This window comes from Prionailurus viverrinus, chromosome A1 (genome assembly GCF_022837055.1).
Source record: "Prionailurus viverrinus isolate Anna chromosome A1, UM_Priviv_1.0, whole genome shotgun sequence".
NCBI lineage: Eukaryota > Metazoa > Chordata > Mammalia > Carnivora > Felidae > Prionailurus > Prionailurus viverrinus.
This window is the reverse complement of record NC_062561.1, coordinates 174,846,956-174,856,003: the sequence shown is the minus strand read 5'-3', so window position 1 is coordinate 174,856,003 and position 9,048 is coordinate 174,846,956.

Below are 9,048 nucleotides of genomic sequence, written 5' to 3'. Positions count from 1 at the left end.
TAATGAGTTGTGGGTCTTTCTGTTTAAGAGAGATGTGGTAGATATTTTCTGTGTTCATGAAGGAAAGTTTGGGAAACCATGGGGGTGGGAACAGGATATTGCATTGCTGAGAGGCAAGGGAGAATCAAAGAGAAGCAAGGAGTTAAAATAAATCAGTAATGCATTCCAGTGAAAAGAGGCAACTTAGTGTGGATAGGTAGGAGGGGCAGATAGATATGGGTTCAAATTTGGCCTTTTGTGGCTTCAAACAAGTTCGTTAGTTTCCCCCAACTGTAAATGAAGTTAACACTGTCTATCTTGGAATGGGTTTGTAGATTAAATCAAATATATATGAAGGGCCCAACACAGGTGTCATTGTTCCCTTTCTCCATGGCAGTGTGTTTTGAAGGAATGTTTTTTTGCAGTTGTAACTGTCAGTTTCATAAGGGATGTCACATCTCCTGCTAGAACAGATCTACGTCCTTGCGAATGAGTCCCTAAAGAAGAGTCACCTTTGATCTGACAAAGTCTGGACTATTATTGGAGCTCCCCTCCTAAGGTATTGTTGCTTGTATTCTCATTTCTTTCTTTCTTTTTTTTTTTTTAATTTTCTTTTTGAGTAAACTTCACACCCAACTTGGGGCTTGAACCTACAACCCCGAGATTGAGAGCTGCACACTCTACCAACTTAGCCAGCCAGACACCCTTGTATTTTAATTTCTGAGAGGAAATTTTAGGTTCAATTATTTGCCTTTTTCTTCCCCACTGTCTGACTTCATGCAAAGAACTTATTCCTGTGAGCTACGAATTCTTGTTACCTTCAGAATCTGCCCTGTTGCTTATCCAAAGATGTGTGGCTTCCATTTTATTTTTAATGTACCTCTGAACTAGAACGTCTTCTGCTCAGTCTAGTAAGTCTGCAAGAAGAGTTTGTTCACCTTAGGTCAATCCACTTTTAAAAATGAACACTTCACGATTGTGAAGCTTATGTATAAAATTTTTGCCATCAATGAACAGAGTAAAGGAAGATTAGAACTTTGATGCCAGATACACCTGGTTCGAAATCCTGGCCGTGGCCATGATTTTGGCCAAGTAACCTCAACTCTCTAGGCTTCAGTTTGATCATCTGTAAAAAGGGGGTAGGTTGTAGCCCTGCAGTCATGATTAAGTGAATTGCTACTGCAGAGTTAACCTGGCATACAATTGGTGTTTGGTAAGTAATAGCTCCTATTACTGTTTTCAAAACAGTCTGTAGCTTGCCCACTGCTAACCATTCACCCTAGATAAAGGGAGGAGAGGTTAAAGCGGAGGGGTCAAGTTGAAGCTTTGCCTATGGTCAGTCAGGTAATGCCTGACACTTTTCCTTGCCATGCTTCTGGTGTTGCCGTTGTAACTCCATGTGCTTTTACCCCAGTGGAGCCTCCAGCCCTCAAAGTCTTTTCCTCATGACTTCGGGTCCTGCCAACACAGTGCTGAGCCTATCCTCCCTCTCCCAACCCTACTCCTCCCCTCTTCTGTCTGCCCTTCTTGGTAACTCTTGGAATCATGCCCCAAACTCCCGGGTTTCTTTAAGCTGAAACCTGATTTTCCCTTGAAGACACCACTTCAAACAACCCTTAAGCAAATACTGCTCGTTTTCTCTTGAATCTTTGAACCAGGATATGGATCTCTATTTCTCTTCTGCCACTCTGATGCACTGTCTTCCAGGACAATGCTCCCAAAGCATGGGCCACCTGCTTGGGCTACTTTTTCCTGTTCTGGTTGCTACTGGACATTCCCCCAGATGTTGACAACTGATACTTTTCCTCTCCACCGGCAACCTGGGTGACTCTTATATCTACGTATGTGGATTCTCTAAGGTTCTGGTCCTATTGCTCATGATTTGACTTGTGTAGCCGCTGAATGTAGTAGAGGCTTTGAGTCCAATCTGGATTTGAAACGGCTGCTTGCTGACTGACTGATTCAGGGCATTTCCTCATCTATAAACATCATGGTGGTGCATCCTTGCAAAGTTCAGGTGCTGCTTAAATGGCCTGATAACCTGTGAAGTGCCTGGTGGTGGAAGATGAATGCTTGGTAATTGCTTTCTTTGCTCCTGTCCCTCCCAGCTGTGCTGTGCTTTGAGCATGGCTTCACTTTGAACTGTTTCACCCTCAGGACCTCAAAACTAAACCCTTTCTGACCACAGCCTTTAGTGCTCCCACTCCGCTATCTCTACTCTTCCATCAAGGCCTTTCTGTCCCTCTCCACTCCTCCCAGTTCTCCCTGCTAGAATTCTGTTGGCTTTTTACCCCCTCTCTATGACAGTCCAGTGCTGTCACAATTAACAAAGTGGAACTGAACCATTTGGTTTCTCTCCTCTTGTTCCTTAAGCTGCAGAGTCCTGGCATATACCACAGTAAACTGAGGAGCCCTGGGTATTGATACCCACTCCTGTGATCCAGCCCTAGGAAACTCCCCACGCATTTCTACTGCATAGGCATTGTTCCACTGTGTCCCCTTTCTCAATCCAAGCCCACCTGCATCTTCCTCACTCACAGCCCATTACAAAACAGCCTACTTCCTGAGAAAATTGAGATCTTGTCACAGAACTTCATCACCTTCCTTTTTCACCCCAAAATTGCTCTGTGATGTTAACTGCTTCCTCTTTCCCTTCTGTCTTGTGGGTGTATTTTCTTTTGAAGGAGATATAATTTACATACAGTAAAATGCCCAAATCTTAAATCCACAGCTTGATAAAATTTTGCCTATGTGTACACCAAAAACGAGATGCAGGATGTTTAATTACCTCAGAAAGTTCTCGTGTGTCTTCCCAGTCTGTAGCGTCTCTGAGATAACCACTACTCTGACTTCTTTCACCATAGAAGTTTTGTTTGTTCTTAAACTCATATAAATGGGCTCGCTGTGTGTGTGTGATTTTATAAATTGTTTTCTTTATTCAGGTATTCCTATTCGTGATAAACTTTAGGAAGTGCAAATAAACAATAAAACTTCACAATACCACATTGTCCGGAGGTATCTACTGTTACTATTCCAGTGTATGTCTTCCCAGACTTTGCATATAAAAACATTTTTTTCTACAAAAATGGGATGGCATTGTAAATATTGTATTCTCTCCATTTCATATCTTATCTGTATATTTTTAATGACTATGCATCATTTCACTGAATGTATGTACCATAAACTGATCAAAATCCTCTTACGACATTTTAGGTTGTTTTTTGTTTTGGTTTGGTTTTTTTGTTTGTTTTGCTTTTCTTTAAAAAAATGTTTTTTAACGTTTATTTATTTTTGAGAAAGAGAGCATGAAGGGGGGGGGGGGGGCAGGGTGCAGAGAGAGAGGGAGATGCAGAATCCGAAACAGGCTCCAGGCTCTGAGCGGTCAGCACAGAGCCTGACGCAGGGCTTGAACTCCCAGACCATGAGATCATGACCTGAGCCGAAGTCGGACGCTTAACCAACCGAGCCACCCAGGCACCCCTGTTTTGCTTTTCTAAGTACAGACTGATAAACATCATCCCTATAGCTAAGTGTACACACCCATGCTTGTTTTCTCAGGGAAGAAGAATCCCAGAAGTGAAGTTACTGAATCAAAGGTTGGAAATTTTACTTTTTTAAATGATTGTGTGATTTCCAAATTATCGTCCAGAAAAGTTATTTATACTCCTGCTAGCAGTGTGAGCTCAGTCTCTGATTTGTGTCATCATTGCCAGAACCTTTACAACTATCTTCTTTTCATTTGCTTGAATCTCTCTTCATGTTCCATCTAAAAATGTTTGGCATCTCCTCCATTGCAAAACCTTAATCTTACCTTACCCACAGGTCCCAGTCCTATCTCCTTTCCTGCCAAGATAGCTTGCACAACCAGCCTCCACTTCCTTAACCTCCTGTTGATTGAACTTCCATCCCCACTGACCATCTCTTACAGTCAACTGCAGCCTCCTAATTGCCATGTTCATTGGTGTCTTACAAGATCTTTGTAAATAGAAAAGTTCCCCACCTGGTACCTGGGGGTCAGATTATGTGAATTAGGTTAGGGAATCATACTTTATCTTGAGGGCCATTGAGGGGCTTTAAGCAAGGGAGACACATCAGATTTGGGTTTCAGAAAGCTGATTCTGTCACTGTGGGGAGATTGGATGGGATGGGGCAAGACTAAGAGGTGATATGATGGAGTCTTGGATTAGGAATGGTGTGGGGATAGAGAAGCGTTAATGATCGGAATGAGAAGTATGTAGAAGGCACAATAACCAAGGAGGGCCTGAAGGCTGATTAGATACGGAGGGTGATGGAGTGTCCAGATTTCTGACAACAGCATTTTAGGAACAAAACAGTCCCTGGTGACCTTCACAGGTGCTATTTCAGTAGAGTAGTGTCAGGAGGCAGAAGTAATGAATGGGAAATGAAGTGGAAAGATGGAATGTAGGCAGCTCTCATGAAATTTGTCAGTGGAAGGTATTGGAGGAAATAGGACAAGCCAGAGAAGCGTTATGAATGAGGAAAGGTTATTTAACACAGGAGAGACTTCATTATGTGTAAGTGTTAAAAGCAGTGAGATTTTAGAGAAAAATGTTGAAGGTGCATAGAGAAAGGATAACAGAGAAAGATGTCCCTGGGATGGTGGAAAGGTTGGCCTTAAGAGGAAGGATGGGAGCAGAAAGTGCATTTGTAGATTTGAAGGCAGAAGTTGAAAATGTCCACATGTGACGGTAACTCTTTGTCAGATTGTGGGGAGATGGTGGGGTCAGAGGTCTAAGAAGACTTGATTTGAAAGAGCTGTTTTAAAGAGTGCAGACTAGAATATAGGAAGACTTAGGTGGTTTTCTGGGAAAACAGAGAGTCCATATGAGATTGAGACCAGAATATACAGTGGGAGTAGATATGAAAAGCCAGGACCTGTCACCAGTCTATTTTCTTCACTGCTGCCAGTTTTCTTTCTGAAAACAGGGCACATGCAGGCATTCAGAATCTCTCTGCACCCCCTTTGTCCCAGATGAAAGTCCAGCTCTTCAGCCTAGAAGTTGGGGACTTCAACTCTGGGGCCTCTTTACAGCTTTGTTTTTCTGTTCGTCTGCATGGTCATACTAATTAACCACACAGATCTCTTGATTGTTCCCTAAACACACCAATGCACTTCCTGCCTAAAGCTGTACTAACACAACTAACACTCAAGATAAATGGTTTAGAAGATAAGCTGTCAATTTCTCAAACTCCTCTGATTGCCAGCCTACCAAGTGCCTATGCCATGTGATTCTGGTCTTCCAGAATCATATTTATAACACTCTGGCTTATTATAACACAGGTGCTGGCATGGCAAGGAGTGTAGATATAAATCAATTTAGACACATAGAAACTGCACACCCCTGGATCTTCTCACATAGCTCTTTTGGTGCCTATATTAGAGATCTTTACTTGCAGGTAACAGGAAACCCACTGTAGCTAATTTAAGGGGGGAAAAAAACCCAAAAAAACTGATGTGTTGAAAGACTATGTGGTAGGTCCAAGAATTGAAAGCCAAATCTTAGAAAGGGTGAGGTCTAGGTTTCAGAAAGGGTGGCTTGGTGGAAAGGTGTTGTTAGAGGTAGAGGACATCCACGGGATGTTGGGACTTCCACCTTTGGGATGGAGAAACATAATTGGCAAGTAGATTGGGTAAAGCCTTTTCTTTTGAAAAATTGCAGAAAAGCATAAAGAAGAAAATAACCCTTATTCGTAGTCCCATCACCCAAAATTATTAAGATTAATATTTTGGCATAGTTGCTTCCAGCTTTCCCCCCCCCGGATATACTTGGGTTAAAATCACATAAAATGTTTATACATTTGCTAAAATAAATCCATTCACCCTCAGCAGATGTGGTTAATTTCTGGCTGAGCAACCTGCCATTGTGTTGAGCACTGAACAGCAGTGAGCCCTCTGTTGTTAGGAGGGCTTTCCCAGCATGCACTTCTCTGTCAGAGACTTTATCTGAGGTTGAAATAACAGCGGAGGCTGACAGGTTTGCCCCAGCTTGTCAGAACTGTGGAGGCCAGGGTGGTGGTGGTTCAAAGTATCACCGTGCAGAAAAATAATTGGAAATGGGAGAGATAACAGTTAATTCACTATGCTGGACACTGGAAAGAGAGGGCAAGGCCTGTGTAATCATCTGGGCCCTGGGACTGGGGTCAACTTCCCATATGCTTTCCCTCCAAGCAGCTCATTTTTTCACTTATTCAATCACCTGTTCAGATAACCCTCACTGATGCCTACTGTGTCCTTGCCCTTTTGCTAGGGTCTGGGCATTTGGCGTATGTGATGACTTTTGGTCTAGTGAAGCAGAGACATGGGCAGCCAACCAGATTGATTGTAACAGGTGAGGCATATGGGGAAAGCTGTCTGCATGGTGTGCTGAGGAAGCAGAGTAGAAGTGTGTTCTTCTCTGACTTGAGGGAGGGATCTGGGGAAGCTCACTTGAGGATGGGACATTCAAACTGGGCTTTGGAAAAGGAGCATGCTTACCAGGAGGAGAGGAGTTCAAGCATTTGAGACAACATAGTGTGGCTCAAGGGCAAGGGCTGCAGGGGGAGATGGACCTGGGCTTGATCCCAACTCTCCGGAATCTCTGGAAAGTCCTCTCCCCTATCTGAGTCTCAGGTTCTTCAGCAGGAACTATGAGGGAAGTAATAACAGTTTTACAGTAAAGAAATCAGAAGAAGGATCCCATGAGGGGTAACTCGGCAGCATGGTGGGCACTTAATGAAATGTGAATAGTCTTCTAAGCAGAGGAAACAGCATGCACAACACAGGGGTGAAAATGGCATGTTGGGTAAACCATGAGAACCTGGGGGTGGCTAGAAGGAAGGAGGGACACGCAGAGGCTGATGAGAGTGAGATTAGATTGGGATAATGGTTCTGCTTCCAACCCGTGTCATAGGGAAGCTGGAGAAGACAGGTGAGAGGAGGGAAAGACAAACATGGAACCTCAACGTCTTTGTCATCACCCATCTTCCAGTGAAATGACAAAGGAGGTTTATCTTCAGGGCTGAAATCAGTCTGACTTCAGTCTCCCCGTTCATAAAACAAAAACCCAAGACTCTTCTGCGGCTGTCATTCCCAAGAACCCGTGTGAGGGACAGAGGGCTTCCATCTCCTGTTGCATCCAGGAAGTTGTAAGGTGGCAGGGGAAAACAGGCTGAAGGAGGCCTCTGTTAGGATTTTTCAGAAGTGGGTTCTCTGACTTGGAGAATGCAGAGTGGAAAGACTACCAGGCTATCCTGATTCTCCCACTTTCTACTTGGGCCTGGGACTTAGACTGGGGCCTCTCTGAGCCACAGCTTCTTCATATGGAAACCAAAGATAATATATACCTCAACTCGGAGCTGAGGAACAAATGAAACACTGTGGTTTATAAGGCCCTCTGGGACCTGGCCCCTGCCCTTCTCTTCAACTTCATCTCCTCAGCTTCATCCTGTGTTCTTGCCCAAACTCCTTCCTGCCTCTGAGCTTCTGCACATTCTGTTCCCTCCTTCTGGAAAGCTTTTCTCCTGACTAGCTCCTGTTCATCATTCAGGTCTCATCTCAATATCACCTCCCCTGGGAGACCACTCCTGTGTCAGGGTGCCCCTGCCCCTGTATTCTTCATGACCCTTGTGATAATTTGAATTTAAAATTTTAAAATAATTTTTGTGAGAGAACGAGAGAGAGACAGAGTGCAAGCAGGGGAGGGGCAGAGAGGGAGACACAAACTGAAGCAGGCTCCAGGCTCTGAGCTGTCAGCACAGAGCCCAGTGTGGGGCTTGAAGTCATGCACTGCAAGATCATGACCTAACCTGAAATCAGACACTCAATTGACTGAGCCACCCAGGCGCCCCTAATTTGAAGTTATTGTTTACTTGTATATTGTCTAGCTCTCCTTCTGGAATGCCAGCTTCCTGGGGGCAGGAACTTGGTCTCATTCACTGGAGTTCCCAGTCATTGCCTAGAACAGTTTGTGGCTTTGGGCAGAAACACTCAGCCAGTTTTGTTGAATGACTTTATTTAGCACAAACAAGATGGGAAGCACCATACAAGGTGCTGAGGACTCTGTGGCAGTTAAACTTCCCTTATACAGTATCTAGGCTGTTACCCACTCTGTGCCCAGAGAAGGACGTTTTTCCCATCAGTATACAGGCTGAGCTCAAAGGATTCTGAGGTACTGAGACCAAGGCCAAAGTGGTGAGAAAGCATCTGGTCCTGGAGCTCCACCTTCTTCCCTCCAAGGACTTGTGGCATGTACCCCTTGGAGGGATGTTGCCAGTTTTACCAACTATTATTAAAGTAAAGATGCATTTTACTGCCAATTCATTCACTCTTCAAAGAATGGCTACAATGGGCCAGGCATAGCTGTAGTTGCTGGCAGGCAGAGCTTTTGATACAAGGGAGGAAACCAGAATGACCTCCTACTACCCTACTGCCCCGCCACCTGCTGCCACACCTTCAAATAACAAAACTATAACCCAAAGAGGATAGGATTTTTAAAAATATTTTATGTATTTGTTCTTTAAGCTCTACGCCCAACATGGGGCTTGAACTCACAACCCTGAAATCATGAGTCGAATGCTCTACCAACTGAACCAACCAGGTGCTCCAAGACGATAGGATTTGTAATTTTTTAAATTTCTTTTTTGTTTGAGTATAATGTTACATTAGTTTCAGGTGTACAACTTAGTGATTTGACAAGTTTATACATTATGCTATGTTCACTACAAATGTAGCTACCACTTGTTCCATTACATTGTTATTACAGTATCATGCACTGTATTCTGTATGCTGTGCCTGTTATTCCTGTGACTTATTCATTGCATAACTGGAAGACTGTATCTCCCTCTCCCCTTTACCCATTTTGCTGAACCCCCCCCCCCACCCGCCTCCTCCTATGGCAACCATCAATTTGTTCTCTGTATTTATAGGTCTGCTTTTTAATAATTTTAATACATTTTTTTAGATTATATTTATGAGCGGAATCCTATGGTATTTGTCTTTCTCAGTCTGACTTATTTCACTCAGTCTGATACCCTCTAGGTCCATCCATATTGTTTTCCACGGTGGCTGTA